This window comes from Salvelinus alpinus, chromosome 10 (genome assembly GCF_045679555.1).
Source record: "Salvelinus alpinus chromosome 10, SLU_Salpinus.1, whole genome shotgun sequence".
NCBI classification, from domain to species: domain Eukaryota; kingdom Metazoa; phylum Chordata; class Actinopteri; order Salmoniformes; family Salmonidae; genus Salvelinus; species Salvelinus alpinus.
Window position 1 is genome coordinate 13,650,214 of NC_092095.1, and position 17,333 is coordinate 13,667,546.

At 45.5% G+C, this 17,333-nt stretch overlaps 1 protein-coding gene across 4 annotated transcripts in view; it reads left to right on the forward strand.

The window, feature by feature from the left end:
* Positions 1-17,333, forward strand: part of LOC139531520 (semaphorin-5A-like) — a 360,002-nt gene that overhangs the window by 121,656 nt on the left and 221,013 nt on the right. The gene's annotated exons all lie outside the window — the stretch shown is intronic.

Genomic DNA, 17,333 nt, shown 5'->3' on the forward strand with positions numbered 1-17,333 from the left:
TTAAATGTTTAATTTCTTTCTGACACTGGGGCTTTTTGAGCATTGCTATTGGTCTATTTCTCTGCTGGCTTTTCTCCCACTTCTTATGGAGACTCTTCGGGTAGGCTCGCTTAATATAAATGGCGCCAGAGATGCGGGAAAGAGGAGTGTGTTGGGTGAATATGTAAAACAAAAAAAAGTACATGTGTTATTTCTGCAGGAGACGCATAGTGATGTGGTGAATGAAGTTGATTGGGGGCTCTGGTGGAAAGGGGCAAGTGTGTTGAGCCATGGGACAAATCTTAGTGCAGGGGTGGCAGTCCTTTTTGCACCGGGTCTGTCTGTAAAAATTTGCTCCTCAAAGGAAGTGTGTAAGGGTAGGTTGCTTGTTGTTAAAGCAGAAATTAACAGCATGGGTTTTGTTTTTATAAATGTGTATGCGCCTAACACAGGGAGAGAAAGAGGGGTTCTATTTGGGAGTCTTAGACAGGAACTCTCACAAGTAGCGCCTGAGGAGACGCTGGTGATCGGAGGTGACTGGAACTGTACAATGGATTTTACAAAAGACAGAAATGGGGAAGAGCCTCATTCAGTGTCAGTGGGAGTGTTAGGGGACATCATTAATCAGTTTGACCTAGTGGATGTTTGGAGAACTAAACATCCAAACACAAGACAGTATACATGGGTGAAGGTTTTTGGGGCTAGGGTGAGTGCAGCCCGACTTGATCGTTTTTACATATCTAGGAATCAGAGCAATAGGCTGCTGGGCGCTACCATTCTCCCAGTGGGGTTTTCGGACCATCACATAACCATGGCTCGGCTGTCTATTTCACCAGGGCCCCGGCAGGCATCTTATTGGAAGTTCAATGTAAAGCTCTTACAAGATGCCACTTTTTGCTCAGTTTTCCAGACCTTTTGGGAAAGGTGGGGGCAGCGAAGAGAGGAGTATGAGTCTCTGAGTCAATGGTGGGATGTGGGGAAAGTGCAGATTCGGCTTTTCTGTCAACAGTACACAGCTCTCTCATCATCAGAGGCTAGGAGGGTATTGGGGGAACTAGAGCGGTGTATTAGTGAGATGGAGGTAGAGATGGTGGGGCAAGGCAATGTAGGCCTCCAGGCTAATTTAGCCGAATTACGTAGGGACCTGGGCAGTTTTTTCCAGGTTAAAGCAAAGGGAGCACTTGTAAGAGCTAGGTTCTCCATGCTCAAGGAGATGGATGCTCCCAGCTCCTTCTTCTTTGGTTTGGAAAGACAGAGCAGTGAAGCCAAGGGTATGCATTGTCTACGGCTGTCTGATGGGCGGGTGACCTCTGTGGTGGGGGAGATGCGGGAGCGGACTGTGGAGTTTTATACTGAATTGTATAGGGCAGAAATGTGTGATCCTATGTGTGCTCAGGTCTTGTTCGCAGGACTCCCTAAGCTCTCTCGGGCACAGAGGGATGAAATGGACATTCCTCTGTTGTCACATGAACTGGCAGAGGCCGTAACCCAGATGTCCCCCGGTCGTGCACCGGGGGTCGATGGACTCCCAGTGGAGTTTTACAAAAAATTCTGGGGAATAATTGGACAGGACTTCTTTTGCATCTTGCGTGAATGCATCGGGGTAGGAGAGTTGCCGATGAGCTGCCGTCGGGCGGCTCTGACTCTCCTGCCCAAAAAAGGGGACTTGTGTGAACTTAAGAACTGGAGGCCTGTGGCATTACTCTGTGCGGACTACAAGATTTTTGCCAAGGTCCTCTCTAACAGACTGAAGTCCCATCTGGACTCTATAATACACAAGGACCAGACATATTGTGTACCGGGACGCTCAATCACGGACAACTTGTTCTTGATTAGGGACATGTTGGACTTGTCGAGAGGTTCTAATGTGAACTTTGGACTGGTCTCTTTAGATCAAGAGAAGGCTTTTGATAGAGTGGATCATGAGTATCTGTTTAATGTGATGTCTGTGTTTGGGTTTGGGAAGAGTTTTGTGACCTGTGTGAAGCTGTTGTATGCTGGGGTGTCATGTATGGTTAAGGTGGGAGGGGGGCTCAGTAGGCCAGTCTGGGTGAGACGGGGCATTAGACAAGGATGCCCTCTATCTGGGCAGCTATACACACTAGCCATTGAGCCTTTTTTAGGACTGCTACGCAGGAGACTGCAGGGAGTGTGCTGGACAGGCATGGGTGTGGTGACAGGAATAGCAGTCTCAGCATACGCAGATGATGTTTCTGTGATGGTCAGGGATGGGCAAGATATGCAGGAACTAGAGACCAGTCTGAAGGTGTACGAGGGAGCTTCATCAGCTAAGGTAAACTGGGGAAAGAGCAAAGCTCTGTTATGTGGGGCATGGGGGGATAGGGCTCCTCCTCTGCTTCCAGGGGGTTTGCAGTGGGGTTGTGAAGGGCTTAAAGTGTTGGGGGTGTACCTGGGCTCGGAGAGGTGGGTCAGGAAGAACTGGGAGGGGCTGTCACAGGCAGTGGTGTCAAGACTGGCCAGGTGGAGGTGGCTCCTATCCCAAGTGTCATATAGAGGGAGGGTGCTGATAATTAACAACCTGGTGGCATCTTCCTTGTGGCATAAACTGGCTGTCCTCAACCCCCCCGCCGGTCTGCTTGCAGACCTGCAACGCAAGCTGGTGGATTTCTTTTGGTCGGGACATCACTGGCTGAAGGCAGCAGTGTTGTACATGACCGTCCACGAAGGAGGACAGGGCCTGGTGGAACTGGAGAGCAGGATGGCTGCTTTCCGGCTAAAGGCGGTGCAGAGACTGCTGTATCATACCGATGTTGGCTGGAGGGAACCAGCATGCGCACTGCTGAGGAGAGCTGGTGGATTAGGGTTGGACCGGCAGCTGTTCCTCATGAAGCTGGAGAGGCTGAGTACAGCAGGTCTCTCAGAGTTTTACTCTGCGGTGCTGAGGGCCTGGCAGCTGCTAAGGCCCATACGAGAAGGGGGTGTGGAGCCTGGGCAGTGGGTGTGGGAGGAGCCTATTTTCCACAACCCAGCCATCCCTTTGAGATCGGTTCAGTCTGCCACCCTGCAGAGGCAACTGATGGCAGGGGGTTTACGAAGGCTAGGTGACCTGAGACTGCTGGGAGAGGAGGGGTGGAAAACCCCAGAGGTCTTGGCGCAACAAACAGGAATAACGTCTCTTAGACTGTTGGAGAGATTCCTGGAGGAGGTCCAGGAGGCACTGTCTGAGCAGGTAAGGGGGGTGTTTGAGAGGCCAAAGGGAGAGGGGCCACCAATGTTTCCGCCACTGCAGGTGACGGCAGAGACTGGAGACTGGCAAGGGGGTCTGGAGGACTTGTTAGATTTTAACACTCCGAGCCTGGGGGAATTTGAGGGGGTGGGAGGTAAAGCTCTCTACAACCTCTGCGTTAAGGTTAGGAACATTAGAAGTCTAACAGGAGTGAAGGCACATCAGTGGCAGGGGGTATGTGGGGCGGAGAGTATGGTGGGTTTTAGATGGAGGGCGCTCTACAAACCCCCAGTACCAAAGAGGTCAGGGGACCTCCAGTGGAGGGTTCTTCATGGAGCCCTGGCCACTAACAGCTGGTTGGCACGTGTTGATCCGGGAATTGGGCAGGGGTGTCCTTTCTGTCAAATGAATGAAACTGTGATTCATGTGTTTTCTGTGTGCACCAGGTTAATGCCATTAATGTCTCTGTTGGAATGTCTGTGTGAGAGGTTGGGGGTGGTTTTTGCTGTTGGGATGTTTATAATGGGATACAGGTATTCGAGTAAGGAGAAAGAAAAATGTGTTTTGTTGAATTTTCTGTTTGCTCAGGCAAAATTAGCTATTTGGCTAACAAGGAGAAACAGGGTCAAAGGTGGGGGGATAACAGACCCTTTACTACTGTTTAATGGGATGGTCTCTGCGCGCCTTAGGGTTGAGTTTGAGTTCTATAAACTGATCAAATGTGTGGAGATGTTTGAGGAGATATGGTGTGTTGGGGGGGCTGTCTGTGTAGCTGGGGAAGATGTTTTGGATATACGGTTGTAGGAGAGGGTATTGTTTTTGTGTATGGTGATGTTGGTTTGTATCATGTGGTAGATGGAAAGGTGAGTATGGTACATGTATGCAGTACAGGATATATTTTTGTTTTTTTATTTTTAGGGGGGGGTGAGTGTTAAATGAAATGAGAATGTTTCAATAAAGAAAGACAAAAAGTCAAAAGTCTCTCTCTCTCTCTCTCTCTCTCTCTCTCTCTCTCTCTCTCTCTCTCTCTCTCTCTCTCTCTCTCTCTCTCTCTCTCTCTCTCTCTCTCTCTCTCTCTGTCTGTTGTATTGTTAATAGAACATCATTCAGAGACAGGAAAACATCCCATTATAATCCATCATTAGTAAGCTATTTCCTCTGACACAGAAAATCTAAACAGGAACACAAAGGCAGTGTAGCTGTTTAGACAGTGTTGTGGATCGAAGCGTGAGACAATTGTTATTAGATCACCTCTGTAGTGGCAGCAGCATTGTTTACATTCAATGGGGAGTGCAGTCAGTGAAATAAATAGTGGATATATTTATCTGAGCCTTTAGCCTGTCTCTGCAGCTATTCATGGCCCATTTTTGCATTCATGGTATAAATATGCCATGAAAAACAACTCTATTTCTATGTTTGCTACAATGAAGACATCTACTGCAGGATGTAAAATCCCAGTTCCCAGTGTGTTGTATTTCTTCAACTTCTGTCTACCCACTACGCCCTCTGTCTGAGAGACAATTACCCCTGCTAATCAAGCGCTAACAAAACACCTCGGCTAGCTCCAACAGCAGCGCTAATTCAATGAGTGAAGTCGGAATAACTCGTCCATTTAAATGCATGGAAAAATCCAGAGGACGGAGTCAGTGGAATGGGCTGCGGAGTAGAGTTGCAGAGCACAGTCAATGATAACTTGGACTGGTCCATTTAAGGGACTGAGAGGGGTGACGGGGTTCGGAGCATAGTGGTTTGACCCTGGATGATGGTGTTGACAGTGATAATGACTACGTCATTGTGAGCCTTCACTACTCCGTCTATACTGAACACCGTCATAGTTGATGTCGAGACGACAAACTATGTGTTAATATGTTTTTCACACAATTACAGCAGACCTGATTAACATTTAAATTCCCTACCTACATGTTGACTGACAGCTGTGCTCTGACAACTGCAACAGGAACTGTACTGAAACAGACACAGGTTCTAATATGACTTTAGGGACAATTTCACGTCGGAACCTTTCATCGGCTTAAATCAGTCAGACATCAGTCTTAATTATACACAAACAGACCCCACAGAGCCCCAGGACAGCAACACAATTAGACCCAACCAAATCATGGGAAAAGAGGGAGAGAGGGAGAGGGGGGGGGGGAGGAGAGGGGGAGAGAAGAAGAGGGGGAGAGGACAGGGAGAGAAGAGGGGAAGAGGAGAGGGAAAGAGAGAGAGGGAGAGAAGGAGAGGGGGAGAGGACAGGGAGAGGAGAGGGGGAGAGGAGAGGGAAAGAGAGAGAGAGGGAGAGAAGGAGAGGGGGAGAGAAGGAGAGGGGAGAGAAGAGGGGAAGAGAGAGAGAGGGGGGAGAAGGAGAGGGGAGAGAAGAGGGGAAGAAGTGGGGAAGTTCCAAATTCCAAAGGCAAAATGGTGAACATTCAATTGCCAAAACAGTGAAAATGAAAACAGTGAAAACAGGTCCAGTTGTTTTTCAAACAGATACAGATGTCTATAGCCTTATGTCTCTGTTCTGTCTCTCCTCATAATGTCCTCGTCTTATGAAGAACACCCCAGACAGTCTCTTCTGCAGACAGAGTTCTGTCTCTCTTTATCTAAAATAGATGCTATATCATCTGTTTCTGGATTTCTCTCTCTCTCTCTGACAGGCAGTCAGATAGACCCAGCCGAAAAAGCAAGAGTTCTCTACACTGAACGGAAACTCCAGGATAAACTGTAGTTATTCTCTCTCTCTCTCTCTCTCTCTCTCTCTCTCTCTCTCTCTCTCTCTCTCTCTCTCTCTCTCTCTCTCTCTCTCTCTCTCTCTCTCTCTCTCTCTCTCTCTCTCTCTCTCTCTCTCTCTCTCTCTCTCTCTCTCTCTCTCTCTCTCTCTCTCTCTCTCTCTCTCTCTCTCTCTCTCTCTCTCTCTCTCTCTCTCTCTCTCTCTCTCTCTCTCTCTCTCTCTCTCTCTCTCTCTCTCTCTCTCTCTCTCTCTCTCTCTCTCTCTCTCTCTCTCTCTCTCTCTCTCTCTCCACACTCCCTAACACCTGTAACCTTAGGGTGACAATAGCCCCTCAGTAGTAAAGGAACATGGTCTAATCTCTTGGTTACCAGACAGTACAGAGGACGGAAGAGTGAAGGCAGAGAGAACATGCATACCACCAGATTATAATCTCTTTTAAGTCACAAACACTGAATTAATATGCAAGCAGCTATTATGCCCTATAGCTGTTCTCAGACCAGTAGAAGATACAGTATTTCCGAAAGCAGCTTTTCTTTCTAACTAAAAAGGTCTTTATAAATGTCTTTATAGCAGAGATCCATTTAATGTCAGCACATCATAGAGATGATATTTCACTTCGAGAGCTGATGCGTCTTCAGAGCACAATGATGCTAAATAATAGTAACAGTAGGACTGCCATGTGTTTTTAATGTGTCTGCACTGTATTCTGGACCATTTGATGTCTTGACAGTTAGGTATCTCACTGGTTTTAGGATTATATTCATTTCATATTTTACTTGAATAGGCGTTTTGAAACTGGAATAGGTAATAATCTATTCTGGGCTGTTCTTATCACATTTGAGTAATGACTTGGTTTATTGAATACCTTAGTGCCCACAAAGCTATCTCCTTGTAATATTATTGATTATGTTACCATATGATTACTATCTACTGTGGCAAGAAAAATAATGTGAACCCTTCGTTATTAACTGGATTTCTGCATAAATTGGTCCTAACATTTGATCTGATCTTCATCTAAGTCACAACAATAGACAAACACAGTGTGCTTAAACTAATAACACACAAACAATTATATGTTTTCATGTCTTTATTGAACACACCGTGTAAACATTCACAGCGGAGGGTGGGAAAAGTATGTGAACCCTTGGATTTAATAAGTGGTTGACCCTCCTTTGGCAGCAATAACCTCAACCAAACTGTAGATGTGGGTCAGACCTGCACAACGGGCAGGAGTTATTTTGGACCATTCATCTTTACAAAACTGTTTCAGTTCAGTCTAGGGGTTCACATACTTGTTTTCCAGCCTACACTGTGAATGTTTAAATAATGTATTAAATATAGACAAGAAAAATACAATAATTTGGGTGTTATTAGTTTAAGCACACTGTGTTTGTCTACTGTTGTGACTAAGATGAAAATCAAATCAAATTGTATGACTAATTTATGCAGAAATCAAAGTCATTCCAAAGAGTTCTCATCATTTTTCTTGCCTCTGTAATACCATCATAATCATATCACAGAGAAGGCCTGTGTTTGAGTTAGACCAAGCTTTTGGTATTTCCCCTGGGATTTCTGAGAGCACGTATTGCACACACATACTCACAGGGACAGCCAGCGATGTGCAGGCCGGATTGTAATGCTCAGCTGCTAGTGCTGATGGGTTGTCTGTGTCTTGTAGGCTGGTCAGCTGGCAGCCTGATGGATACTGATAGAGCTGAGTGGTGGCCAACCCCTCCATCCTTTCTCTGTGGACACACACACACACACCCTCTTTTTCCTTCTCATCGTCCTTCTGATCTCCCCTTCCCTCCTCCTGCTGTTTTTCCTCTCTCTCCTGCCACCTCTCTTTCCTGGTTCCTCTCTCCCCTGCCTCCTCTCTCTACTGACTCCTCTCTCACCTGCCTCTCTCCCCTGCCTCCTCTCTCACTCCTGGCTCCTCTCTCTCTCCTGCCTCCTCTCTCCTGCCTTCTATCTCTCTCCTGCCTTCTATCTCTCTCCTGGCTCCGCTCTCTCTCCTGCCTCCTCTCTCCTGCCTCCTCTCTCCTGCCTCCTCTCTTGCCTGCCTCCTCTCTTGCCTGCCTCCGCTCTCTCCTGCCTCCTCTCTCTCCTTCCGCCAGATATGTGCATGTGTGATAGCTCTATTTCCTATCCTTTAGGCCATTGGGAAGGTGAAGTCAAGGCTTCCTCATGAAACACGCTGAGGAGAGGCTCAGAAAACTTCTTAGCTCTGAAGAGTAAATGAAAAAAAATGCTGAGAGGGTTTCCACTTATCCTCTCTTACTCTCTGCATGAACTAACGCTGATATACAACTTTGTATTCTGAATCAGATTTTAAAACGTGTTTGGTATAGTTCAGCCTACCTGGTTCTTATCGTAAAAGGAGTTATTATTGTCCCTTCATATCTTCCTGATATGAAGTTGAATTATAGAGTATATTCTGTTTCAGATTTATTGTATCTCCTGATAAACAGTAGAATGTTCCCTCGAGTAGTTCGCCAGGTTATTATTGTGAAAGAATAATTTGAACGCAACGACTTACTTGTCTAAATGAAGGTACGCTACCGTTCAAAAGTTTGGGGTCACTTAGAAATGTCCTTGTTTTTGAAAGAAAAGCAAATTTTTCGTCCATTAAAAGAACATCAAATTGATCAGAAATACATTGTTAATGTAGTAAATGCCTTTTGTAGCTGGAAACGGTAGATTTGTTATGGAATATCTACATAGGCGTACAGAGGCCCATTATCAGCATTTTTGATAGTTTATTTCACTTTTGTTCATTATCTACTTCACTTACTTTGGTAATGAAAACATATGTTTCCCATGCCAATAAACACCTTTTTTAATGGAATATCTACACAGGCGTACAGAGGCCCATTATCAGCAACCATCACTCCTGTGTTCCAATGGCACGTTGTGTTAGCTAATCCAATTGTATCATTTTAATATGCTAATTGATCATTAGAAAACCCTTCTGCAAATATGTTAACTGTTGTTCTGATTAAAGAAGCAATACACCTGGCCTTCTTTAGACTAGTTAAGAATCTGGAGTATCAGCATTTGTGGGTTCGATTACAGGCTCAAAATGGCCAGAAGCAAAGACCTTTCTTCTGAAACTCGTCAGTCTATCCTTGTTCTGAGAAATGAAGGCTATTCCATGCTAGAAATTGCCAAGAAACTGAAGATCTCGTACAACGCTGTGAACTACTCCCTTCACAGAACAGCGCAAACTGTCTCTAAACAGAATAGAAAGAGGAGTGGGAGGCCCCGGTGCACAACTGAGCAAGAGTTGCCTTCTAGGCAGAGTTCCTCTGTCCAGTGTTCTTTTGCCCTTCTTAATCTTTTATTTTTATTGGCCAGTCTGAGATATGTATTTTTCTTTGCATCTCTGCCTAGAAGGCCAGCATCCCGGAGTCGCCTCTTCACTGTTGACGTTGAGACTGGTGTTTTGCTGGCACTATTTAATGAAGCTGCCAGTTTAGGACTTGTGAGGCAGCGGTTTTCTTTCAAAAACAAGAAAATATCTAAGTGACCCCAAACTTTTGAACGGTAGTGTATATAGTCTGCATTTGGATAGCGGTACATAAAGAGACATATAGTTAGTTGTTCATAAAGTAACAGTGGTCCAGTCATTATTACAGAAACTTTCCCTTCAGTCGCTAATCTCTGGAGTTGCAATAATGGCCGTTCCTCATCAAAGTGGTTATTTCATCCCTCCATCGTCTCTCTGACCTGACGCCAGAAGTCGTTTCCTTCCATGAATACAGAACCTTTATCAATGAAAACCCCCTGGAGGTCCAGAAGGGAAATGACAGTTGAGGAGTCAGAATGTATTGGACTCTCCCCCTTAAAGGAGAGGCCTGAGTTTTATCTCCTAATTCCTCTCTGCTAGTAAAAACGGGAAAAGCGTCCACCATTTCTTCCTATGTAAATCACATTGACATTCAGCTCTGTGCTCGCTCTCTCATGTCTACGTATTCCTCATTTTCTCCCCTGGTGTAAATCACATTGACATTCAGCTCTGTGCTCTCTCCCTCATGTCTAAGCGTCTCTCATTCTCTCCCCTGGTGTAAATCACATTGACATTCAGCTCTGTGCTCGCTCCCTCGTGTCTGGAGTGGACCCTGGTGTGTGTGCATGTTCATTGGATTTAGTGTCCGTATTTAACATGAACTGACACACGATACGATGCGGTCAACAAGATGGCGCTGACAGACACGGTTGCCCTGTTTCTAACTTTGCAGTATTTTTTGCTGTTGTTGTTATTTCTTACATTATTTGCTCAGACTTCCCTCAACTGAATCCTTTGTTTGGACTTGCCGAGGCAGCTCTATGTATCCAGCTGGTCTCCACCAAAACGCAGACGCCGGCCCACACGACATCCCTAGCCGCGTCCTCAGAGCATGTGCAGACCAGCTGGCTGGAGTGTTTACAGACATATTTAATCTCTCCAAATCCCAGTCTGAAGTCTCCACTTGCTTCAAGATGTCCACCATTGTTCCTGTACCCAAGAAAGCGAAGGTAACTGAACTAGATGACTATTGCCCTGTCGCAGTCACTTCTGTCATCATGAAGTGCTCTTAGAGGCTAGTTAAGGATAATATCACCTCCACCTTACCCGACACCCTAGACCCACTACAATTCACATATCGCCCCAACAGATCCACGGACGACGCAATCGCCACAACGCAATCGCACACTGCCCTGTACCACATGGACAGGCGAAATACCTATGTAAGAATGCTGTTCATTGACTACACCTCAGCCTTCAACACCATAGTGCCCTCCAAGCTCATCACTAAGCTCAGGGCCCTTGGTCTGAGTCCCTCCCTGTGCAACTGGGGCCTGGACTTTATGTGTTGAAAGTAGGCAAGAACACCTACGCAATGCTGATCCTCAAGATGGGGGGCAGACAGGGGTGTTTGCTCAGCCCCCTGCTGTACTCCCTGTTCACCGATGACTGTGTGGCCTCTCACATCACCAGCTCAATCGTAAAGTTTGCTGACGACACAACAGTGGTAGGCCAGATTACCAACAATGATGAGACATCCTTACAGGGAGAGGAGGTGAGGGCCCTGGTGGAGTGGTGCCAGGAAAATAACCTCTCCCTCAACATCAACAAAACGAAGGAGCTGATCGTGGCCTTCAAGAGACAGCAGAGAGAGCATGCCCCGATCCACATCGACAGGGCCGAAGTGCTGTAGGTCAGAAGTGTCACGGCCGATGCTGGAAGAAGCGGACCAAGGTGCAGGGTGGTGAGCGTACATGACTTTTTATGTGAATGTAGGCAACAAAAACAATAAACAATACAAAAACGACCGTGAAGCTTAAGGGCCATAGTGCCACAAACAAAGACAACTACCCACCACGAAAGGAGGGAAAAAGGGCTACTTAAGTATGGTTCCCAATCAGAGACAACGATAGACATCTGTCCCTGATTGAGAACCATACCCGGCCAAAACATAGAAACACAAAATCATAGAAAACAAAACATAGAATGCCCACCCCAAATCACACCCTGACCAAACCAAATAGAGACATAAAAAGGCTCTCTAAGGTCAGGGCGTGACAAGAAGCTTCAAGTTCCTCAGCGTGTCGACCTGAAATGGTCCATTCACACAGACAGTGTGGTGAAGAAGGCGCATCAGCGCATCAGGCTGAAGAAATTTGGCTTGGCCCCTAAGACCCTCACAAACTTCTACAGATGCACCATTGCCAGCATTCGGTTGGGCTGTATTACCGTCTGGTATGGTAATTGCACCGCCCGCAACCGCAAGGCTCTCCGGAGGGCGGTACGGTCTGCCCAATGCATCACCGGGGGCACACTTCCTGCCCTCCAGGATTACAGCACCAGGTCTCACAGGAAGGCCAAGAAGATCATCAAGATCCTCAGCCACTCAAGCCACTGCCTGTTCATCTCGCTACCATCTAGAAGGCGGAGACAGTACAGGTGCATCAAAGCTGGGACCAAGAGACTGATTAGCAGCTTCTATCTTCAGGCCATCAGACTGTTAAACAGTCACCACTAGCCGGCCTACCCTGCAACTTTGAGACTGCTTTGCCCTATGTACATAGCAATGGCGGTCAGTGCCGTTTTATGTTAGGGAGGATGATTTTTTATTTTATTTTTATTATAGCATATTGGATGACTGTCAGTCATTTTCCATTGACTCAGCTCAATGTAAAAGCGATAGGTTTAGGATACTAAATGATACTCAAATGTTCCCTATACCCATCATGAGGTTGCTACAACCTAGCCTACGAATTAAAGTTTACAACGTAAGTGCAAAGGTCGAGAAAAAAAAAATGAGTAATCAAGGTGACAGTCAGTGACACATTCAATACCGCCTTGCACACTCTTGCTTGCATCTAGCTGATCTAGAGTGTAATCATTAGTCCAAACAGTTGCAAACAAGAGTTTCTATTGGACAAATTGAGATACTGTAAGTTTATTCCCATTTCCTTCTGTTTTCTTCCATTTAAGAAAAGATTTTCAACAGAATCGGCGGAATGAATAAACCTCTGATCACCCGCAAACAGAGTTCACTTTCATAGCATCCACATACAAACAGCATGATCACTTTGCTCATTGTATATTTCCTTCTCGTATCTACACACTATCCTCCTCTCACCTGTCTGTGACCAAACCTTCACACCATAACCACTAACCGCTACACACATCCTACATCGTTGTCACCATATTAGCTAAAGTCATAGTCAACATAGCTACTAGAACTAACACATAAGTAAACTCGCTACAATCATGCAGTACAGAGTACAGCAAGCAGTTCAGCAGTTACAGTGGCAATAAATGAATAAAACCAAAATCTTAACTTTGAAGAGTTCCAGTGTTGGATAGCCATAGCCAGCTAGCTAACATAGCATCCCTCTCTGTTTGAGCCGGGTGTTTGAGTAGGCTAAACGAGCGATCTTCCTTCGCTAGCTTAATAACGTTACTTAAAAGTGAGAAGAAAAAAAATCTCTCTCTCTCTTGCTTCTCCTTCATTTTTGAATAAATTAATTTGTTCAAAACTGTTCAACTATTGTCTTTTTCTCTCTATGAGCCAACTATTCACCACATTTTATGCACTGCAGTGTTAACTAGCTTCAACTTATGCTTTTAGTACTAGATCATTCTCTGATCCTTTGATTGGGTGGACAACATGTCAGTTCATGCTACAAGAGTTCTGATAGCTTGGAGGACGTCATCCAGAAGTTGTCATAATTACTGTGTAAGTTATAGAAAGGGTGGAGAACCTCGAGCCACCTAGGTTTTGTATTGAAGTCAAAGTACCCAGAGGAGGACGGAAACTAGTTGTCCTCAGGCTTCACCATGGTGTTCTCCTATAGAGTGCTGTTGAGGGTACACAAACAGTGTTTAAGTAAATGATTTGGTGATGTGAATATATTTAGTATAGTTTTATCTAAAAAATATAACTTTTTTATGTTTCCCTATTAACATTTTCTGAAATTCACTGAGGAGGATGGTCCTTCTCTTCTATCTCTGAGGAGAGGAGCCTCCACTGGTATATAGTCATTCAACTCTGGTCATTTTAATAATGTTTACATATTGTTTTACCCACTTTATATGTATATACTGCATTCTAGTCAAGGCTCATCCTATATAACTACTGCTGTACACACATTTTCTTTTCATGTACTGTCCATAATGTCTATACACACCATTATATATATATATATATATATATATATACATACAGTGGGGCAAAAAAGTATTTAGTCAGCCACCAATTGTGCAAGTTCTCCCACTTAAAAAGATGAGAGAGGCCTGTAATTTTCATCATAGGTACACTTCAACTATGACAGACAAAATGAGAAAAAAAATCCAGAAAATCACATTGTAGGATTTTAATGAATTTATTTGCAAATTATGGTGGAAAATAAGTATTTGGTCACCTACAAACAAGCAAGATTTCTGGCTCTCACAGACCTGTAACTTCTTCTTTAAGAGGCTCCTCTGTCCTCCACTCGTTACCTGTATTAATGGCACCTGTTTGTGTAACGCTCGTCTTTAGGTGGAAGAGAGGAGGACCAAGGCGCGTGGTGAATGTTCATGATGTCGAATTTTAATGATATCCAACAAAACAGAACACTGACAAAATACAAAATAACAAAACGACGTGAACAGACCTGAACTTGAGAACATAAAACATGAACGAGTAAGTATCCATTAAATTGCTGGGAGTTTATACATGGAGTGTACCTTTCTTTATTTTGATAGTTTATAGTCTCTATGGGGGTGCCACAGGGTTCAATTCTCGGGCCGACTCTTTTCGCTGTATATATCAATGATGTCGCTCTTGCTGCTGGTGACTCTCTGATCCACCTCTACGCAGACGACACTATTCTGTATACATCTGGCCCTTCTTTGGACACTGTGTTAACAAACCTCCAAACAAGCCTCAATGCCATACAACTCTCCTTCTGTGGCCTCCAACTGCGATGTCATTTTTCAAAATAACCTCCAGCACTCTACTCAGAAAATTGAATGTAGTCTACCACAGTGTCATCCGTTTTGTCACCAAAGCCCCATATACTACCCACCACTGCGACCTGTATGCTCACGTTGGCTGTTCCTCGCTACATATCCGCCAAACCCACTGGCTCCAGGTCATCTATAAGTCTTTTCTAGGTAAAGCCCCGCCTTATCTCAGCTCACTGGTCACCATAGCAACACCCACCCGTAGCATGCGCTCCAGCAGGTATATTTCACTGGTCATCCCCAAAGCCAACACCTTTTTGGCCGCCTTTCCTTCCAGTTTGTCTGTGTAGAAGTGTGTAGGTTGTATCCTCTCGCTCCAGGTTCATTTAACCTCTCTGTGGGTTGATGATAGTCACCTAACTCCAAGTCCTATTGAAAGGCTGTTTTGATGTTGCCGGCACGATGAGTCGACAATGAAGGGGGGGGGGGGGGGGGGGGTGCTTTTACTGGTTGGCTGTCTCTGTCTTTCTTACTCAAACACCCACACACAAGCCCGAACGCCGCCCCCTTCCATTTCAACTGTTCAGTTTTCCACAGGTCCCGTGTGGCTCAGTTGGCAGAGCACGGTGCTTCCAACACCAGGGTTGTTGGTTTCATTCTCACGGGGGACCAGTATGTAAATGTATACACTCACTACTGTAAGTAGCTCTGGATAAGAGTGTCTGCTAAATGACAACAATGTCATATGTTTTCAAGTCAAAACAACGAGAGGTCTCAAACCCCCATGAATTTTGTTTTTTTGAGAGAACCAATCAATGAGTCTGCTCAATTTCTAATTAAATATTTGATTTACAAATGGCCTTCTGTCCAGACCAGTGAGTCATAGGTCTTCCTCGCTGTGTGGTCATGTGGGTCACGTATGTAAATGAATGGGCCGAGGTGTAGTGGTCAATACTGTAACAAGCCAACCCAAGGCCTTTCAGGAGTAAATAGTCTTTGCATAATTGAAACAATTTCGAACCAAAAAATGGCTCTTGCAGAATGCTATCAAATCAAATCAAATGTATTTATATAGCCCTTCGTACATCAGCTGATATCTCAAAGTGCTGTACAGAAACCCAGCCTAAAACCCCAAACAGCAAGCAATGTAGGTGTAGAAGCATGGTGGCTAGGAAAAACTCCCTAGAAAGGCCAAAACCTAGGAAGAAACCTAGAGAGGAACCAGGCTATGAGGGGTGGCCAGTCCTCTTCTGGCTGTGCCGGGTGGAGATTATAACAGAACATGGCCAAGATGTTCAAATGTTCATAAATGACCAGCATGGTCAAATAATAATAATCACAGTAGTTGTCGAGGGTGCAGCCCCTCTGGAGTAAATGTCAGTTGGCTTTTCATAGCCGATCATTAAGAGTATCTCTACCGCTCCTGCGGTCTCTAGAGAGTTGAAAACAGCAGGTCTGGGACAGGTAGCACGTACGGTGAACAGGTCAGGGTTCCACAGGGTTCCATAGCCGCAGGCAGAACAGTTGAATCTGGAGCAGGTGGACTGGGGACAGCAAGGAGTCATCATGTCAGGTCGTCCTGAGGCATGGTCCTAGGGCTCAGGTCCTCCGAGAGAGCGAAAGAAAGAGAGAAAGAGAGAATTAGAGAGAACATACTTAAATTCACATAGGACACCGATTAAGACAGAAGTACTCCAGATATAACAAACTGACCCCCCCCCCCGACACATAAACTAATGCAGCATAAATACTCGAGGCTGAGACAGGAGGGGTCAGGAGACACTGTGGCCCCATCCGATGATACCCCCGGACAGGGCCAAACAGGGAGGATATAACCCCACCCACATTGCCAAGGCACAGCCCCCACACCACTAGAGGGATATCTTCAACCACCAACTTACCATCCTGAGACAAGGCCGAGTATAGCCCACAAAGATCTCCGCCACGACACAACCCAAAGGGGGGGCGCCAACCCAGACAGGAAGATCACGTCAGTGACTCAACCCACTCAAGTGACGCACCCCTCCTAGGGACGGCATGAAAGAGCACCAGTAAGCCAGTGACTCAGCCCCTTTAATAGGGTTAGAGGCAGAGAATCCCAGTGGAGAGAGGGGAACCGGCCAGGCAGAGACAGCAAGGGCGGTTCATTGCTCCAGAGCCTTTCCGTTCACCTTCACACTCCTGGGCCAGACTACACTCAATCATAGGACCTACTGAAGAGATGAGTCTTCAATAAAGACTTAAAGGTTGAGACCGAGTCTGCGTCTCTCACATGGGTAGGCAGACCATTCCATAAAAATTGAGATCTATAGGAGAAAGCCCTGCCTCCAGCTGTTTGCTTAGAAATTCTAGGAACAATTAGGAGGCCTGCGTCTTGTGACCGTAGCGTACGTGTAGGTATGTACGGCAGGACCAACTCGGAAAGATAGGTAGGAGCAAGCCCGTGTAACGCTTTGTAGGTTAACAGTAAAATCTTGAAATCAGCCCTTGCCTTAACAGGAAGCCAGTGTAGGGAGGCTAGCACTGGAGTAATATGATCACATTTTTTGGTTCTAGTCAGGATTCTAGCAGCCGTATTTATCGTCTTTCAATGTTAAACTCTTGTCTGCTGCCAGTGTCATTTTATTGAGTGTTTGCAATGCTGTTGAAAGCTGGTTTATTGTGGGTTTACAGTGTTGTTTATTGTCAATTCATAGTTATTTTTGCTCTTTAACTCCTATTTAGTGTGTTTTCCATTGTTTCATTGTTCCGTGCTGTTTCAGTGTTCCGTGCTGTTTCAGTGTTCCGTGCTGTTTCAGTGTTCCGTGCTGTTTCAGTGTTCCGTGCTGTTTCAGTGTTCCGTGCTGTTTCATTGTTCCGTGCTGTTTCAGTGTTCCGTGCTGTTTCAGTGTTCCGTGCTGTTTCAGTGTTCCGTGCTGTTTCAGTGTTCCATGCTGTTTCAGTGTTCCGTGCTGTTTCATTGTTCCGTGCTGTTTCAGTGTTCCGTGCTGTTTCATTGT